The sequence below is a fragment of the Camelus ferus genome, chromosome 8 (genome assembly GCF_009834535.1).
Source record: "Camelus ferus isolate YT-003-E chromosome 8, BCGSAC_Cfer_1.0, whole genome shotgun sequence".
Classification (NCBI taxonomy): domain Eukaryota; kingdom Metazoa; phylum Chordata; class Mammalia; order Artiodactyla; family Camelidae; genus Camelus; species Camelus ferus.
The window spans coordinates 40,346,972-40,366,815 of NC_045703.1; the positions used below are offsets into that span (position 1 = coordinate 40,346,972).

General features: G+C 37.5%; 1 long non-coding RNA gene across 1 annotated transcript in view; it reads left to right on the forward strand.

The window, feature by feature from the left end:
* The window catches only part of LOC116665370, a 47,710-nt gene extending 30,875 nt beyond the window's left edge, over positions 1-16,835 (forward strand). The window contains exon 5 of the long non-coding RNA XR_004321962.1: positions 16,561-16,835. This is a non-coding gene — a long non-coding RNA (uncharacterized LOC116665370). The remainder of the gene's footprint in view (positions 1-16,560) is intronic.
* The last annotated feature ends 3,009 nt before the right edge of the window (positions 16,836-19,844 follow it).

Here is a 19,844-nt window from a genome sequence, read left to right on the forward strand (position 1 = left end):
TTCAGAGCCTCCATTCCTATCACTACAGCTACAACTTTGATGGGCCCATTGTGCCAGCACTGGGGTGGCTGATGCCAAAGCATAGCTGATGTCAACTGGTTGAATTATTTTGTCACATTTATTTTTTAATATCTTGTCAGGTTCGGGTACTCTTTGAAGGACTTGAATACGTGATACCAAATACTCCAGGTCCACTCCCCTATGCCCCTTCATCCACATGCCCCTTCCCCAGACATCCTTGCCCTTGGTCTCCAAATCTTTCTCCTTGCCACCTAGCTATCGTCAAATGGCCATTGTTTCATATAGTCTAATCTCACACTACTCTTTCCTTGCAAAGGGGATAACCAAGTGCACCATTCAAAGAAATGTCTGTTGGGGAGCATTTCCTTCACTGCTATCTTTCTGGCCCTCCCTTGAGCAGAGCTGAACTGTAGCTACTCTTCATTTTCAGGTTGTAGACGCACAGCAAACCAGTCCATCCTTAAAAGAGCTCAGTCATTTTCTCTTGTCGTTTGATCTTATGAAACCCCTCTCTCCCGCCATGTAGTCATAGATGTTGGCCAGTGGAGTGCTGCTAATGTGACAATGGTGGGTGACATAGGAGTCTGGGCCACTTGTTTTTATGACTTACTTTGCCTTTGGGTCCTAGATGTCCCATTTCTATTTTACAGTGTATTGCTGCTGGGCTAGCCTAACGTGGCTTGATGCATCTGACAATTTCCAGTTCAAGATGGGCAGGTCTTACAGCACAGTCATTTGATTGATTGTCCGTGGTCAGGTGCTCCATCTTAGGACCTAGTAGCAAACCAGGGACTCTTTTTGAGTGTCATATAATTCTTTCCTGTAGATGACGTGTCTTTGCTTCAGAACTCCAGGTATTTATACTGTAATTGTTAATTCATTCTCATCAGTCTGACCTCTAAACACTGGAAACCCCAGGGCTCCCCTCTCAAAAAATACTTTTCTATCTATACTCAATTTCTATACTGTATCTTCCAATTACGTGAAATTAAATACCATCAATAATTTGAGAAGTTTCACATTTTTAAATTCCTTTGGGGAATTTCCCCTAAGCCCCAGCCTGAAATACCCAATTGCCTATTCAACATCTCCACTTGAATATTTAAAAGATACCTCAAAATCAAAATGATCAAAATTAAACTCTTCATTCCTCTTTTCTGTGTCTCCTTTCCACTCCCTGAGTCTTCTTTTCTCTTCCATTTCACACCTCATTCATCAAAAGTTTCTCTAATTTCTTGCTTTGAATTATACCTGATATATGAATATTTTCCCCTATATCTACCACAAACATCCTGTCCAAGCCACCATTATCTCTTGGATTATTGGAAAACATCCTACTTGGTCTCTCATCTTCTCTCCCACTGTCCTTTAAGTACCCAACACCAGAGTGAGCCTTTTACAGTATAAGCCAGATTATGTCCCTTCACAGATCAGATTCTTAAATGGCTTTTTATATTTGGATCAGAATAAAATTTAAATGTATCACTATAGCTCACAGAGCCCTACATGATTTCGTGCCCTGCTATTTCTCTGAATTAATCTCATTCAGTCTGCTTTAGTCACAGAAATTCTTGCACACTCTAAGCCTACTTCCACTGCAGGGCTTTGGCTCTTGTTCTCTTTGCCTGAAGTGTTCTTCCTTATAACTCCTGAAGCCTTTTTAAATGTTTTTTTTTTAAAAAAGATGCCTTTCCTGACCAACTTACATAAAATAATACCCCATCACTGTCTAGCCCTCTTATCCTAACTTAGTTTCCTTTACCGTGCCTGCTGCCACTCGACACCCCTTGATGTACGTTTACTTACTTCCTTTTTTCTTTACTTATTTCTTGTCTATTTCTCCTTTCTAGAATATGAAATCCACAAACAAACTGGTCTTCTCTATTCTGTTTACTTTGGAATCATTGTGCCAAAAACCAGTACTGAGCCCATAGCAGGATCTTAATATGTATTTGTTCAGTAAATGAATGAAAATAACTAGTATTTCTCATAATTCTGGAGGCAGTAAGTTTGAGATCACGGTGCCAGCATGGTGGGTGAGATCCTTCTTCCAGTTTACAGACTTCTCTCTCTGTCCTTACATGGTAGAAGGGACTAGGGAGCTGCCTGGGGTCTCTTTTATAAAGTGTACCAGCCCCATTTATGGCTCTATCCTCATGGCTTAAGCACCTTCCAAAGGCCTCATCTCCTAATACCATCACACTGGGGATTAGAATTTCAACATATAAATAGGAGGTTGCAACAAACATTCAATCATAGCAAATAGTATACAAATACTTTCTAATTTAAGGCTCATGAGCACTCCATGAAGTACATGCTTGTACACTCTCCCATCCAAGAGATGAGCACTCTGGGTCTAAGAGAGTATAGTGAATGGCCCAGTGGCAAATAAATGTTGAAGTCAGGGTTGTCAGCCAGGTTTTCTTACTCCAGAGTCATGTTCTTTACCACTGTGGTAGGAGATAGAGTGCGTTAGTTCTGAACAGAGTATTGGGAGCAGCAGTCTGTCATCTACTGAATATCACATTACTTCAGAATTTACCCTCAACTGGGCATTCCCTAGCTAAGATCTCACTGATGCAGTTAGATAATTACCTATGCTCAAACTATAGCAGTTCTTTAAAATAGAAGGTAAAGAATATTACCCTTGATTATAAAGGAGAAAGTGCTGGAAGTAATTTCATTTTTAATATCATGTAATATGTTTGAATCTGTTGTTATTCTAGCTGATAATGCAGTAAAATATTTTTTTGAGCAAATCCTTGAGTGAAAGCCATGCATATTACCATCATTTAAGTTGGGTAAGAAAACTTCTCAAACAGAAGAGAAATACAGCCATTCCACCAAGTTAGCAACAGCTGGGTAGTAAAGCACCAATGGTATCTGTTGTTAAATTGCCTTTTAGGTGTTTATTTTTAACATTGGAATACCCAAGACAAGGAAGATGAGATGGAATTTAGGAAGTGTCTGAAAAGTTCTTTCAATGTGCAAAGACCAGCACTGAATCCTTTGGTGACACAAAGCAGTTAAGATTTGATCCCTGGCCCTCAAGACGCTTTATTCCATAATATTAATCTTTGAGCAATCTAACTTTGTAATTATACATGAAAGGAATCCACACTAGTCCCACTAGTCCCTGGAAGGGATGGCTTTGTGATCGGAGGCTTAAAAAAAGAAATTGTGTTGGGCGACGTGGGCAACTCAAATCATTCATTGCGATGTAAGTTCTGATGCACAGCGCAGGCTGTTTTTTGTTGTTCTTAGTCTAATAGCTTCAGGCATAAAGCATTAGCCACATGAGGTCACTGTTGTTCATACATGAATTATAACTACTGTATAAATTTTGATTCTCCTGGTTGAGTAGTCTTGGGATCTATGACTTGAATAAACAATGTGTGTGTGGTGGTGGATGGGGACAGGGTAGGATACTTCAGAAAGCATACTTCATGTAAAGTATGTAAAGCATAATTTAGGAACACATTGAGCTTAGTTATATTCTCTCAAATCAAGGACTTCTTTTATAGATAAATCAGTGTTTATTTTGAATAAGTCCAGAATTTATATTTTTAGGATAGTTTGACTAAGGAAACAGATTTATCTGTTTATTTATTTATATTGAAATATTGTTGATTTACAATGTTGTGTTAGTTTCTGGTGTACAGCATACCTGGTGATTCAGTTATACATTTATATATATATGTATATTCTTTTTTGTATTCTTTTTCATTACAGGTTATTACAAGATGTTGAATACAGTTCCCTGTGCTATACAGTATGACCTTGTTGTTTATCTATTTTATATATAGTAATTTGTACTTGCAAATCTCAAACTCCTAATTTATCCTGCCCCTCTTTCCCCTTGGTTAACTGTAAGTTGGCTTTCTGTCAAGAAGACAGATTTGTTAATGTATACAAAAGCTAACTTGGTGCTTAGACTAATTTTGAAATTATTTGCATATGAGACTCAGTCATTTAGTCTTCACTGGTGGGTTTGAAAGAGCATGCTTAGTTTCATAGTCTTAGATGCAGTCAATTATTATGGAGTATCTTGAGCAATATAAGAAGTGAATTATGTAGATAGCTTATTTTAAATCCATGGGGCCAAGACATTGATTGTGGAAAAATAGTAGCTGCTAACATAAGTTGTTACTTCCTCATAATCAGAGGTCCATTTTGAATTAAAGACACTTCAGAATTAAGGCATTTTGAATGGTCACAATGGTCACAGAAATACCAGGCTTTCCAAACAACGGAACATCCTGGATGTACAATATATTACCAGAGGACTTCAGAACCGTTCATGCATGTGCTTGTGCGCACATGTGTGTGTAATTCTCCCACAGTGCCACCAACACTGATTCTGTCAGGGTCACCAACAACCTCAGTGACACAACGTCCAATGTACCTTGCTTAGTTCTCTTTTTACTGGATCTCTCAGGAATCTAATACAGAACTGACCACTTCCTTGTTCTTGAAATACTGCTCCTAATTCTTTTCCTACTTCAGTAGCTGCTCTCTGTCTGTGACACTCCTAAATCCTGGTTTACCTTAGGTTTCCCTATATCCTCTTCTCATGTCTCTCTACTACCTCCGCAGGGATCTGATTTATTTCCATTTTGAAAATACCATCTACATGCTGATGACAACTTAATTTATACCTGCAGCCCAGTTTTTTTTTAGCTCCAAACCAGCTAGCAAATCCAAACTGCCTCCTGTCACACAGACGTTGCACCTCAGAACCAAGTGCATTCCTGTCATGGGGGAAGCATGATGGATATTTCTTGAGCAACTCAGTGAGTTGAGTGTGCAGGCACATCATGCGTGCACCAGCTCAGATACAAGTTACTTGTGTTGGGGTTACCTTAGTTCACGTCCGTGTTAAGACTTCCTGAAGTATCACACAAAATGTAATTGTAGCCTATGTGGAAGAAGCAGCCCCTAATATTCTTCTCTGTGTCAGTATTTTCTGAAGATCTTTAGTAAATCACATAAAATATGCTATCTTATAACATAAAATATAGAGAGTCATAGGGACTGGTAATTGAATTTCTTCCCCCACTTGGTCACTTTTTCATATTCCTGTCCAAATTTCCTAACATCTTTTCCCAAATCTGTTTTCTCAGCTGCCTTCAGAGCTTCACTGTAAAATAGGATGCTTTATTCCATATATTCCCTCTCAAACATTAATGAGAAGAAAGAATAAAGATGCTTGCATTCTGTAGTAACCAGTAATGAAAAAGAGTATGAAAAGGAATATAGGCATGTATGTGTAGGACTGAAACATTATGCTGTACACCAGAAATTGACACAACATTGTAAATTGATTACACTTCAATAAAAAAGATGCTTATATTCTTATAAATATTTCCATTGATTATTTGGCATCTGATTGTTTTTAGAAGACTTTTGAAAAAATAAATTTACCAACTTGATTCAGTGGAGACTTGAACTATGGGATCTTTGTGAAGATTAGAGATACAAAGAAAAAAAAGAAACATTATTTATTAATGAGAGTATCATCCAACATGTTAATATTAGTACCATGTGAGATAAAACTAGTAGACATGTTAGATAGGATAAAATGGGTCTGGGACTTCTTCAGGGCATTTTCATTGTTAGAGAGTCTACCTGCCTATTCATTTCTCTTTTATGATTAGTAGGCTAATTAATTTTGAAGGGCTATATTTGGCAAGCTCTTATTAAAGTAGGATTATGTCATCTCGATTGTCTCTTTTATGGGACCAGAGATGACTAATGAGAAAAATATACTAACTTCAGATTCTGTTAAAGTTTTTTGCCTGATGAGTTCATTCTAGCTGGTTATTTCCAAGGCTTATTTCAGTCACTAATTTTTCCACTTCCTGTTTCTGTAAATTATGGAATACTGAACTTCTTATTACTTACTACTCTTCCATAAGGTTCAGTTCAAGCCTGTTTCTACTTGTAAGTTCTAAGCATTAAATTTTCACCCAATGCAACATACGCTGAAGTCATAAATTAGGGCACTTGACTGTTTTGTGTAAATATTTGGAAGATTGACACTTCTTAGGGTTAAAAGTTATAAGGACACCATTACTGACTACTATTTTGCATTCTCTTGTAATACCTACAACATTCCTGGATGTAAAGTGAACAATAACACATTATAAATCTTTTTTGATTTGGAAAATAACTTACTCCTTTCCTGTTCGGTAATAAATATACTCCCTTACAAAGAGGAACATTTTTCACCTTTCAAATCGGTGCCATCAATTAGAGACAAAACCTATAACATGGCATTACAGATAACAGCTGTCCTTCATGGAATTCTTTTTTTCATTAGTCTCAGACATTATTGCTAACCTAACTGACATCCAATTAAAGACAATGGGAGGCAGTAATCTCAGAGTCTTCAAAAGACTGTTGGTTATTAACAGCTGTGTGGGTGTGTGTGCGCATGCGTGCGTGTGTGTGTCTGGGTTTGCCAGTCCATGTTTTAATACATACCCATGTCTGTTCATTGTTGGTAGAAGAAATAAACAGATGCTGTTCCAATAGAGCTATTTTCTTTCTCTCTGATTTTTAGATCAGAGTTGCCTGATTTCTATTTTAGTGCATGATCAAAATTCATATGCTGTGTTTGCTGTAAGATGTATCATAGGCACTGTGGTAAATTCTACTATTATTCCCAATATACATTGCCCTCCCTGTAAGAGGTTATAGTTCCATGCTCTATTGACATTAGTTTGACCACATGACTTGCTTTGGAAATGATGTTGCCACATCCTAGCAAAAGCTCTAAGAGCCATCCTGTGGTTCTGCCATTGATCATTTTTTTTTTCCTGCCAGCACACAAAGAGTATTTAACATGAGTGAGCTGTATTTAAGTTGAAATATTAGAATAATAACAACGCATTCTACCCAGATAAGGCCTGACCCCTCAGGTAGAAGCTACATGATGCAAGGCTGTAGCTGACCTACAGTTGAGATGTGAGATATAACCAATTAAGAAATAACCTTTTACTGTAGAAGCCACTGAGAATTTCAGGACATTTGTGAATACATGACAACTGAGTGAAAGCTGACTAACACATGCACCCGTAACTTCAGCATAGTAGGCCATAACCCAAACCAAGGGCTGTTCTACTATAGCTGCTTAATTCTCTGACATTAAACATATCAATTAATATAGTTTATGGTTTCCAATGTTTCATAATAAAATAGAGTGTAGTGAACCTGGTCAGCAAGAAGGAATGTTTTCCAGTTCTTCAGATCCCGCCCTGCCCCCCATGCATTCAACTGGCAATAAAGTATCCCCCTCAAAAGGCTTGAATGTTCAAATATTTGCATATATACTTTCCTTTTGTTCTGTAATTAGCCTTGCTCAGTTCTCAAACAACAATGCAAATGAGAACTACTATAGGCCGTATATATACAAAAAGTAGTGTATTTTCTTTATAAGTGGCTTAGAACCCAACCTATAACCACGTTGTATCTTCCCTGTATTAGTGTTAAAACTAATGTTTTGTATGTTGTACCAGTTTAGTGGACTAGAGGTTACAGGAGGCAATTTTTATAACATGTGCAATTTAAGAAAACACATTTTCAGTTCTCAAAAACCCAAACCAAAGTTAGTTAAAAGCCAGCATTATATTCTCCAATGGAGCGTTGTGTTGTGGCAGATTATACTTTTTATGTAATTATCTTTCTCAATTACCATTTGGTTTCTGGAATTTGGGCCAGAATGTCCCCAGAGTCCTTTATCAGTTTAACTAACTCTGTGCCAGTTGTGTGCATCTTGAAATTCTGTGAAAGCTTCTCTTCGTTAATATTCAGGGACGTGCTGATTTGTACTACGGAAGGCAAAAAGGAGTGGAAGTTCTTACATGCACTCTAATCTGTGTTCTTTAAAAAACAATAACTAGCAAACATGTTTCCCATTATACCTGCACAGTACTTCAGTTTTGTCAACATTGATTCAACAGTTACTGAATACCTAAATTGATGAGACTGGAGACATTCAGAGATACATAGAGCTTACATTTAAAGAAGAGAGAAAAAATATTTTTTATGTTCAGCAGAAAATAATCTGTAGTAAGTATCATAGGAGTGGCATAAATACACTAATGAGAGAAGACTGAGTGAAAAAAATGAATTAATTCAAATTGAGCTTTGAAGGGTGGGTTGACTTCAACAGATGGATATAAAGAGTGAATGGAGGGGTCCCTGTGTGATGGTTGTACTCTATCAGTTATAAGCATTGAGTTACCCTATAACTTGTCAAAACTGGGATACTTTTGACTATTAAAGGGGGCATTATTAATAATTATTCTGGGATAATGTGCATTAACTGGTTTGCTTTGGACACACTGATATTTATGGCCAACCTCCTTAGATAATTTGATAAAAGCTCAGGACACTAGGTTAGGAACCCTTGATTATTATGTACCCCCCAATTCTTGAGGAGTCCTCCCCCAAAACTATCCTTTTCAAATTATAAATTATTCCTTTCTTAGCGGCTTTGAAGTCAAGCACACAGAATCTCTGAGTTTCGAGGGTTTTCTTGTTGATTATACGGAGCATGCAGGTCATACAGCTAATTGAGGTAACAAATGAAACCCAGTCTCCTGCTCTAAGAGCATGCAGGGTGAAGGTGCTTTCTCCACCCTTGATTTTAGTCCAGTGAGCATGGACTTTAGATTCAGAGAGACATAAATTGAAAGTTTAGTCTACCACTTATCTGTGCACCTTTGGGTAAATTATTCTCGTTTAACCTCAGTTTTTCCATGTCTAATTTGATGCTGTTGTGAGGATTAAATTGGATGAGAAATGTATAGTGCTTTTAGCCGAATGCAGGTCGAACAATACATGTCCATGAGCAATATTTTATATCATTAATCTCATTACTTCCCAGCAATTCCCTAACTCATGGCAGCGAAGAACAACAGATAAAATATCTCTAGCCCTGACTTCTTCACCCTGAGATCCATACACATATATCCAGCAGCTTACTTGATATCTCAACTTGGTAGTCTAAAGGACACCACAGACATGGAAACAAGCAGAACCATTTGTGCAAGATGAAGCCCAACTGGGTCCTCCAAAAGTCTTCTTTATCTCTGGATATTGTACCCCGTTCACCTAGATGCTCAGGATAAAAATGTAGGAGTTACCCTTAATTCCTGGGGTTGCAACCCTACTCACACCCCATATGTTGTTGTACATAAGTCCTCTTGACTCCCTGGATTTCTCAAGTGGGATCACACCTACACCCCAACAAGGACAACCCTGAATAAGCAGTTATCTTGTGCCTAAGCCACTTCAATTGAGTCTCGTCTGCTGTCTCTGCAATCCTTTCAATCAAAACAGCCAAAGGGAAAATTTAAAAACTGAATTCTGATTATATGCATTCCTAACTTTAAACACTCCAATATATTTTTATTTTGTTTTTGAATAATTTTTCTTTTTTAAATTATGGCCTACAAGTTCTCCTTTCATGATCTAGGTCCCATTGACCTCTCCAGGTCCATGTCTCCTGCTTCTCAATTCCTTTCTGTTATATTCTAGTCACTCTGGTCACCTTTCTGCTGGCTGGATTTGATTAAGTGTTTCCTCTCAGGACCTCTGAAGTTTCTATTTCTTCTACATGGAGTCCTTTCTCCCTAGATAAGATCATGACTACCACTTCATGTTATAGGTCTCGTCAACTTTTATTTCCTTAGAGGAGACTTCCCTAACTGTCCTCCCTAAAGAAGGATTATCTTATCTTTGTAAAACATTTTTACTGAGTGTTCTTATCACTACCAGCTAGTAGCCCATGTATGTATGTGGTATGCATTTACATGTTTGTTTTTTCTCAGTGTAAAGTAGATGCCAGAAAGACAGGGACCATGGCTTTCCACTACAATAATTCCAGTATCCAGAATGTTCCTAGCACATAGGGGCTTCTCAAAATATAGTTACTGAGTGCATGACTCTGCTCTCTATTGTTTCCTAACAATTGATTGATTATCTTCATACACAGGCATTCATAAACCTTCAGTAATAGCTTAGAGAATACAACACAAGCCTTCACCTACAACTTTACAGACCAAAAGCATCGTCCTGAAGGAATAAGTTACTGAATCAGTGTCGCTTGGTGTTGACATGGGTGTAATAAATAGTGTCAACTGAGAAATAATACAATAAATAAGACAACTCAAAGCTAACATAGCATCTTTAGTACTGATAAAGTTAATATTAGAGAATATGTCAGCAGGAAGGTGAGGTTCCTGACACTGAACTGGACAGTCTTACTTAACAAGCCTCAAGCATGGTTGAACAATCAAAGCCTCCCCATACAGAAGCCGGTGTGTAAAATTTAGGGCCTGGTACACGTGGGCATGCTGGCTCCTTAGAGTGAGGAGTGCCTGGGCTGCACTGGCCCAGTTTCTCCTTTTGAACTTACCACTCAGATTAAGCCCCTCCACCTCCCCTGCAGAGGAAGAAGTGAATGAAAGCCCGGAGACAGGCAGCAGTGCTATAACCATGGAACTCTCACCAACCAACAGAAACCTAAGAAGTGATGAAGAGGTACCCCTCACCCTCAGTCTATCACTAACACCGTCACTTTTTTTTAATACATTTTTTTTTATTGAGTTATAGTCTGTTTACAATGTTGTGTCAATTTCCAGTGTAGAGCACAATTTTCAATTATACATGAGCATACATATATTCATTGTCACATTCTTTTTCACCATGAGCTACCACAAGATCTTGTATATATTTCCCTGTGCTATACAGTATAATCTTGTTTATCTATTCTACATATGCCTGTCAGTATCTACAAATTTTGAACTCCCAGTCTGTCCCTTCCCACCCCCCTCCACCCCTGGCAACCACAAGTTTGTATTCTATGTCTGTGAGTCTGTTTCTGTTTTGTATTTATGTTCATTTGTCTTCTTTCTTCCTTTCTTTTTTTTTTAGATTCCACATATGAGCAGTCTCATATGGTATTTTTATTTTTCTGGCTTACTTCACTTAGAACGACATTCTCCAAGGGCATTCATGTTGCTGCAAATGGCATTATGTTGTCAGTTTTTATGGCTGAGTAGTATTCCATTGTATAAATATACCACATCTTCTTTATCCAGTCATCTGTTGATAGACATTTAGGCTGTTGCCATGTCTTGGCTATTGTAAATAGTGCTGCTATGAACATTGGGGTGCAGGTGTCATTTTGAAGTAGGGTTCCTCCTGGATATATGCCCAGGAGTGGGATTTCTGGGTCATAGAGTAAGTCTATTCCTAGTCTTTTGAGGAATCTCCATACTGTTTTCCACAGTGGCTGCACCATACTGCATTGTAGGAGGGTTAAAATATATATATTTTATTAGATTAATGTTTATATATTACCTTTTTTCATTCTTAACTCTTTAAAAATTTTTCACTTATCAGGAAAGTACAGGAGGTAGAACACAGTGTTTACTACTTAAGGTGAACTATCTGTCACTTTAAGGAAATTTTGTGATTTTTTAGGATACCTTTCAAAGATATGCTCCTTAGGAATTATAATAAGACTAATATTTGCAATGTATCAGAGGTCAATATTTTTGCTCTTATAGGCACTTATATGAAAGCTGAAATGGAGAAATTACCCATTTTTATTGAAAAATGATTGCTTGTCATGAGTAAATTTGGGAGCCCTGCATTATTTACCCAGCGTGATAGCAGACATTAAAACGATCATTACTAAAAGGAGGTCTTAGCTTCAATTTTCTCTCCTCTAAACATAACAGAATATATTGAACATGCAGAAGAGCTGTGAGCTCAGTGTGAATTTCTGTTAGTAGTACTATTTTTTTCAAATTTGAAACTAAATGCTTCCAAAATGTCTTTGGAATTTTATGTTACTTTAGTTTTCAAAGATCTTAGCATCTGTCAATGGAGATTATCACTTATGCAAAGCATCATGATGGATGATTAGTGAAGATATTAGTACAATGTTAAGGTTTAAGGAGTAAATGAGGAGTTTGTTGAGAAGAGGCTGTGACACATTACCTCAGTCTCATCCCTAGAGAAAGATTGGTACCATCATGTTGATTCTGCTTTTTCTGGCCACTTTGTGTCCTGCAATTACTCTTCAGTATCTTTCCGACTTTGTGTCTCTGTCAGATGGCTCCTACTAAATAAATCTCATGCCATATATCACTTTCTCTTTCAAATTCCATGTGCAAGTCCAAGAGTGAGTCTCATTGATTACTTCTGTGGTCCCTAGCAGGCAGATCAGGATCTCTTCCCTGTGTTCCTGCCCAGCAGATTTAAAATAATCCTGAGTTTGCCTCTTCGCCTCCTCAGATTATTATGGGATAGCAAATCATCTCACTCCGGGCACACATGATTCTTAATCCAATAATCCAAGTTGTTAAACAACTTGAAGGCCCTGGAATTTCTGCTGAACTCCACTGAGGCACTGGCCACTCTATTTGAACAAAGAGATTGTCATCAGACCATGAAAGAAGTTCTAGATATTAATGATAATAATGACTTGTTTAAGAGCACAACAAACCCAGCTCTTGGTGTTCTAGGCCGTAGGAGTACCACATTGTTTAAAGTCAAGGGGGCTAATATGGCTACTTAAAAAAAGTGTTAACTACCAACTATCTCAGAAAAAAAATCCCAGGTGCCTCAATAAAATACCATGTGGTATGTATGGTGGCCTCTCAAATATATAGGCTGCCCATTTTTCTGGATCCCAGTTCTGTGCACTGAAGCAGTGGAAACATAAATGATGCAATGATGTCTGTGGAGAGTCAGAACCATGGATAAAACCCACACCTGCTGGCAGTTCATGTTCCACCAGAAAGGATCTTGGGCACTCAAGTGGATTTAAAGTAATATCACCAGTGTGTCTTCAGTCCACAATGTGTGGAAGGATGTGGTTTGAATCTGACCTTCTCTATTGACTGTGAGTGATATTACAAACATTCTTTGTAGGATCTGTGGCTATGTTTACTTGCCGTTTTGGAGTGGTATGGTAAGCATGCTTGCAAGTAGGAAAGCATCAGTTTGGTGTGTCTTTAAGCAAAGCAGTTACTACACATTCTGTAGGCTTAAAAAATGGTTTTCTGGCCTCGGACATCTTAGATGTAAGGTTGCACATGACGGTGAAGTGAACTGAATCCACTATCGAGTGCTGGTAATGGTAACTTAGTAATAGGTTTGTAATTAAATGCAAGGGTTGTAAGAGGGTAAGAGAAAAAATAGGAATTAAAAATGTAAAAGGAAATATATATTTTTCCATAATTATTTAATATTTCCCAACAATACCATGCAAACGCTTACTTACCCTGAGGCCTTGGAAATTTTATATTATTTCATTTAATTTTTCCAGAAATCATATGATGTAAGTGCTATGTTATTGTCATATTACAGATAAAGTTACACAGATGTGAAAAATATTAAATGAGATGTCTAAAGCTCCATAGATAATAAACAGCAAAGGGGTATATTGAATGCAGGCTTGACTGTCTCCAAAACCCAGGTTTCATACACTGCCTAGCTTGGCATTGGTGATTTTTTCCTAGTAGGTCTGTGCTGGAATCAGAAAACTGGACTTTGAGCCCTACTCTGACTCTTCTAACTCCTTGATCTTCTGCAAAATGCTTAATGTCTTCAAGTTTTAGTTTCCTGATCTGTGGAATGAAAATATTGGTTAAGATATAATTCAGATAATGATTTCAGATACATTTGTGAGAAATGAGTGAGAATGTACGTAAAGTGATTAGCACAGGGCTTAGAACCTGATAAGCACCCAATAAATTGTAGATGAAAGAATGAAAGAGAAAGAGAGAGGCAGAGAGAGAGAAAGAGAGAAAGAGGAAGAAAAGAAAGAAAAAGAAAAGAAAAGGAAAGGAAAGGAAAGGGGAAGGAAGGAAGGAAGAAAAGGAAAGGAAAAAGAAAGGAAAGGGAAAGAAACAGAAAAGAAAAAATAAAATCTAAGATTGGGTGTAAATCAAATGATGTTAGATTACAACAAGGAGTTCATCTTTTAGAGGAGCTCTGTGACAATATTTTATAAATATTGCTACCTAATTTTGAGTTAAAAACCTGGATTTTCACTTTTTTTGAGTGCATATTCATTTTCCATGTTAATGTTTTACCTAATGAGGCATTGTATTATTTGGATTCAAAGGTACAGAAAACTGGAAGACACTATAGCTTCTATGACACTGAGTCCTTCTGGTTTTGAGGGTGGCAGGTATTATATTCTGCTTGACTCTGCAACAGGATATTAAGCAGTGAAAGATGGAGTCAAGCATGGCGAGAGCACAAAGAATTTGTTCTGCTTTCTATGTGGGCAACAAAAATAAGACTTTGATGTCATAATCACAGAATATCTTTATATTAATAAAAATTATGTCAAAATATGTGTTTTTAGTGTATGAATTTTGTTCTAAGACTATATATGAAATATTTGAAAAAGTGAATTTTTTTGCAGGTAACCTTGAAAATACTTTGTGTATTGTATATATTTGTTAATTACAGCCATTACCCAATTTACTGAACATGAGTACCATCTACTTATTAAGCTTTTATCTTTAACAATACAGTATGATTTTTTTTTCATGTACCTGAATATACAAGGCATTTTTTTCAAAGAAATCAAATCTTCAATGTATGAAAAAATCGGTGCCATTGGGGACCAGAGGTCATGGGACCAGGTGGAAGGTCAACCAGCTTATGGTACTTCTCCTTCCAGCAAAAAACAAATAAACCAAAAAAAAAAAAAAAAAAAAAAAAAAAGAAGAAGAAAACAAAACAATTCCTTTCCAAAGTTTAAAATTTGCTCTTACTTGGTTAAAGTTTTTTTTTGAAGAAAAATCCACTTTTAAGACCTCTTTACAGAAACCACTATTTGGTTAAAAATATTTCAAGCATAAGACAATATGACAATATCACCATGTAAAATGTGAAAAAACTGTAATTAACATAAGGCATTTCACAAAGTATGTGACAATATGAATGTCACTTGGGCAATCAAATCTTGAAGTCCTGTAGGAGAAAGCACTTGGCATTTGAGCTTTATAGGAATCATAAAGTGTTTATCATAATTTGCTATTACTATAACCCTGCTAGAATGAATACAAGCAACTCTAGGAATTATAAACTCCCAATAATTTTATTGTCTTAAATTAATTATGGAAATATTTCTCTTTTCCCCCCACATCATAAACAAATTCTATAGTTTATGATTTTAAATGGCACTTCTTGAAGTCTAACATTGATGCCTAATTATATATTGCCATTGAACCAAAAACATTTAATTCCTATCTTTTCATCCAAATAGTCACATCCTAATGGGAATATATTAAAAACCAAATAAGTTATGTGTATAAGTATCTTCACACATCTGAATACATTTAAGCTTAAGGTATAATGAAGTTATTGAGAGACAAAAATGTGTTCCATGTTTTATTTAGAAATGAAGCTCATGATATATTTGGATCTGAGTATGGTGATACATATGTGACTATAACAAGTGACAGGAAAAGCATATTTTTTTAATTCTTACAATTCACATATTAAAATATTTTGCCAAATGATGTGTAGAATTGAATTCATCATATACATTTCCCTTGGCAAAGGGTTTAAAAAAACACAGAGAAAATGGAATTATCTAATATGTTATGTTAAAAATACTCTTCTGGGTGTCTTGGCCTTAGTATGTACAACATGGAGCAGTGATTTCTGGCTTGAGCTTTTGGTGGCTTCCAACATCGATACTCCCTTCTTTCCCATCCATTTTATGGGATCTTCCTGGGACACAGCTCTTGTCTTCTCTACTCAAGAACTCTAATTGGCCCCTTATTGCCTACTCAATAAGGTCCAGCTCCTCAGATTGACATTCAGACTGGTCATTCCAACCGTGTGGCTCTCTCTTCTCCTCCAGGCTCCTTGCTTAGCTGTAGCTAAACTGACCTACTTGCTGAGTCTGGATCTGTGATTGTTCTGCCTCTAAGACTTGAGCCAGCTTCAGTTCTCTGTTCCTGGTTCACCCAGGTGGCAGCAACTTTCCCTCATCAGAACTGCCATAGTCCTCAGCCCTCAGCTCAACTGATTCATGGCTCTTAATAATTTTTCTTTTTTGCTCTGATCATTTTTAGCCTGTCTCCTAACCTTCCAAATGTTAGCTGCTAAAGGCACCATCTGTGTTTCACTTAACTTGCAGCCCAACTTGCAGCTATGAACAGGTGTGACACTATTTTTCCCTTTCTGCTGGCTGCTCTCTCCCTTAATCCCAACTTCTATCAGTGTCCCTTCTTGTAAGAAAGAAGACATCATTCAGAGGAGGGTTCTGAGTAGGTAGTGAGAAGAAAGGGAAACTCACCGCTTTCAGCCATTGAATAGGTGATGGAAAGTAGATGTGCGGCAGAAGTAGGAATAGCAGACAGACAGAAAGGTGTTTCATGGTCTCTTCCCCACCTGTTCTGGATGAGGCTGAAATTCCTGCATGGTGGGTGTAGACTGAGGGCAAAGTCTAAAGGAGGACTGTCTTTGCCTCATTTCCCACCCCCACAGCCCCAACATGGGCAGCAACATCAGAGTAAAACTGGCGAGATGAAGTGGTTGGACAGAGTGAAGGCCTGGGTACAGTTCTCCAGTGTCTCCTGGACTCCTGAGTCATGTGGACAGTCTCCAGAAATCCTCTATGGCCCCACAGAGGAAGCCTGAGTCAGGTTGGCAGTGCTGGCTGGAGAGGTACAATGACAATGAAGAGAACTTGGTACTGGGCTGAACAATATTATGAGTAATGAGAATTTTATCATGATTTGAAGTTAGTGCTTACGTGGTTTTGCCAAGAAGGCGTATGTGAAGACAAAAATACTGTGGGATGGAGGGATCATTGGCTAGGCTCCCCTCTCAGGACTATTATCAGAAGGTATCAAAGGAACACCCATATTTTCCACAAAATGCCTGGGCAAAGCGTCCTGGAAGCACTGAAGAATGACTGTGTCTTTACTGTAGTTCCAGGATGGGCAGTAGAGGCTGAACTGATTTACAAAGAAGCCATGGTCTTATACTCCAGCTCCTAGCAACAGAAGGTCAACCAGAAATGCCTGCTCCCTTCATCCACCTCCAGATTTACAAAGAGAATTTCAATTCAACACCCCACCTTCTCCCTCAAAAAGGAAAACAAAAATTTGATTAGAATATTGTATTTATATTACTGAACATCTGAAATATAAAAAAAGACAAATGTGTTTAGGGATTTATTTTTCTTCCTTTCAGAAGCTTAAAACATGCCACTGTGTAAGGATTTTGAATTAATCCTATTAAAAGTAAGTGTACTACATCTACTTTCCTGACATTTCTCTCTCATTTTCTCATATTCTATTAAATCGGTATTTATTAGTCTTGTAGAAGGATAAACTGGGGAAAGCATAGAAAATAATTTATACAGTAACTACATTTTTAGTAAAGATACTTTTAAGCCGTGCAATAAATCTTAATTATATAGAAAAAAATGTAGAGTACATATTACTATAGTAAATACTACTAAAAACTAATCATTTGTTTAGTATCATTCCGTTGAATGGTTTAAATACTCTACTCCTCATCTTGCAGTTGTAGGAAATGAATTCCAACTTTTAACTGGCTTCTGAGAATGTGAAGTCATTTGAATGGATGAAATATGTTCTTTCTCCTTACCTCCTCCAGACTATGAAACCCAAAGTCAAATTATTAGGAATCAGTTCTTATTCTGGTTAATTCAGAGTATCACTTTCTTTCATATTCACTCAATAGGTTTCTCTGAGCTGTTAGTATAAAGTTAGCTTTTTTTACTGTGACACAATAGCATTAATGCCTAAATTTTAATTTTTACTTATTTCAATTTTCAGGGTACAGTTAAGTTCCCTTTAATTATGATGCAGTGGTTAAAACAGGTTTGGAAACATGGCCCTCATCCTCTTTGACGTTTCTCCATTCATGGGGTGGGCACCAAGGTCTCCCCCACCTCTAAGTGGGGTGGGCTTGTTGTGCCTTCCTTGGAACTAACAGATTACGGTGGAAGTGGAGCTGGGTGACTTTTGAGGCTGGGTGATAAAAGGCAGTGCAGCCTCTGCCTTGTCTGCTGGAGCCTCGTGATTGGAGCCCTCAGCTCTGACTACTCTGAGGCAGCCATGCTGTGGGGAAGCCAAGCTGCAAGGAGAGGCCACATGTAGGTGATCTGCTCTGCAGTCCTGGCCTTCACAAGTCTTTCCAGCCTGTGTGCCAGGCGTGTGAGGGAAGGACTCTTCAGGTAATCCCTGTCCCCAGCCAGAGCCACCCCCGGCCTTGGAGTCTTTACAGCTTATGCCCCAGACGCTGCGGAGCAGGGAAACTTTCCCCCTGAGCCCTCTCCAAATTCCCAACCTATAGAACCCTTGAGCATAATAAAACCACTATACAAAGCCTTTATGTTTGGAGAGGATTGTTACACAAAAACAGCATCAAGAATTCTTGGCTTATTCTTACACTTATTTCTCAACTTTTCATGTTGAAGAAAAAATCAGCACAACTTAGAAGAAAATAAAAAGATGAAAATATGCATTTTCTAATCTCTGACAAAAGTTTTCATTCCTAAAATTGCATATTTTTCAATGAGATAATTTACTGAACTAATAATGACGAGCCTTATTATTTGTAAAATAATTTTATTAATATGCCTTAGAATACCTCATGACAAATATGATTAAAATGTGAAACATATTTAAGTTAATATGTGCAATTGATCACCAGCCTATAGGTACTGAGATCTCGGCATATTCAGGGCACTTTACCCAATCTCATGAAGTTTACATCGATCACAAATTTAAATAATTTAATTTAGAAGGCTATAACCCAAATGGCATTTAATACAAAAACATGAATGATTAGGCACTGATCGTAACACAGCTCTGATTTTTATCGTGGTATAATCTGTCATCTTGGCTTATCAACATCTCTGAAGGCCAGCATTTTGGTCACATAGATAAATGGATTTTTACTGTTATGGTCTGTACTATAGAATCTGTCACTGGATAATATTATTAGAAATTGACTTGAACTTTCAGGAGGAATCACCAAAGAAAAGTGAGAGTCAGTGTGATATAAAAGCCATGGACCATCTTGGCATATTTAGTAGGTATCTAATAAGTAATCACTGTACAAAAAATGCAAATTAAAATGGAAGATGAAAAAGTTCCTTGAAAATGCTAATATCATTACTTACAAAGGCACAGGGGAAATGGCAAGTACATTCCGTACAGATGTTAACTGATAAAAGTCCTCAGAGGAATTCGGTTTTTATTTATCAAAAGTGCCACAGTCTTGTCCATTCTTGGTCTCACACATTCACCTCTAGAAATGTATCCTAAGGAAATAATCAAAACACAGGAGATAACGTGCCTACAAACTTAATTCTCAAATGTATACTATTGAAACATAGGAAGCAAACTGTATTGGTTTTCTGTTGCTGCTATGACAAATTATCACAAATTCAGTGGCTTAAAATAACACATGAATTGTCTTAGTTTTGTAGGTCAGAAGTCTGACATGCGTGTCAGTTGGCTAAAATCTAGCCATAGGCGTGAATGCATTCCTCCCGGAGGCCACAGGAGAGATTCTGTTCCCTCAATCTTTCCAGCTGTTAGAGGGCACCTACATGGCTTGAATCATAACCTTCGTCCTCCATCTACAAAGCCAGCAATGCTACGTTGACTGTCCTCCCACCTCGCATCTCTTCCCTGACCCTTCTTGCATTAGCCTCTCTTTCTCCATAAGCCTGGAACTGTTAGGCAGCTCTCCCCATCTCAAGGTTCTTAAACTTAATCACATATTCA